The sequence below is a fragment of the Austrofundulus limnaeus genome, unplaced genomic scaffold (genome assembly GCF_001266775.1).
Source record: "Austrofundulus limnaeus strain Quisiro unplaced genomic scaffold, Austrofundulus_limnaeus-1.0 Scaffold217, whole genome shotgun sequence".
NCBI classification, from domain to species: Eukaryota; Metazoa; Chordata; class Actinopteri; order Cyprinodontiformes; family Rivulidae; genus Austrofundulus; species Austrofundulus limnaeus.
In genome coordinates this window covers 910,903-911,961 of record NW_013952619.1, presented here as the reverse complement: position 1 = coordinate 911,961, position 1,059 = coordinate 910,903, and positions in this window count along the sequence as shown.

Below are 1,059 nucleotides of genomic sequence, written 5' to 3'. Positions count from 1 at the left end.
AAAGGTGGGTGGTGAGCTGGTGACAACGGGGTCCGGTCCTCCCAGGCGGCTGCAAGACTTCTTAATTTCATTTCAACTTTGTAGAGAAAACGAACTAAAAATAACGCATGAATTACAATTAGCTTATTTAACTTCTATAAAATCAAACTCAGATGTTGAGTCGATATTAAACGTTGGCTGTTCATTCAACCAGCGGGAGATGTAGAAGGGCCACCATCCTGCCCAGCCCATGGGCTGGTGGGGTTTGTGTAAGAGATGTTAATTCGAGCCACAAAGGAAGTTCCATGCAAAATTCTTTAGAAAATAGTCTGAAGTCAAAGTGGATGTTTTTCTTCCTTCCTGAGCCATTGTCATAGGAACAAGTGAAGTCTAATCAGAAACGATTATTTATATGCATGAAAATGCTACAAAGGTATTTTGACAACAAATATATATCAGCTGTGGCAGCATCATATGAATTCCAACATTTTACACATAGTCCACCAGGAGGCGCCAACACAAAAGTCAGAGACTTCACATGAAACTTGGACCATCTTGTGGGGGAAAAGCAGATTACTTCCTACTCGCCAGCGCCCCCTCTGGTGGGGAAACGTTTTTTCAGGGATACAAACTTTTTCAGAACACTGGTAGACGGCAGCCAATACAGACAAACATGTGTTTGTTGTTGTTCGAGGAGCGGCCCGGTCACACGCTAATGTCATTAGTTTGTTATCATTACTAAGGTGCAGGACTACTTTTTTCCCCCTTTTTTTCACATCATGTCGCCTGCCTGGATCTGTTATTATCTTGCTCTGAAGCACCGAGGAGTGTCAGAAGTGAGCTCATTTCAACTGCTTTTTATGACGCAGTCTCATGTCCGGACTCAAGGCATTTTGTGAATGAAGCAGATATTTCTGTTACAATACATAAGTAAAAATATTTATCCGAGTACATAAAATCAACTTTATGGATGATTTTATGGATTTAATTTTACATATTATACTTGAATAAATAGGGTATATTCATTTACTGATAGGGTTCATCGGAAGAAGCAATGAGGGGATCAATATCGTGTCCAGG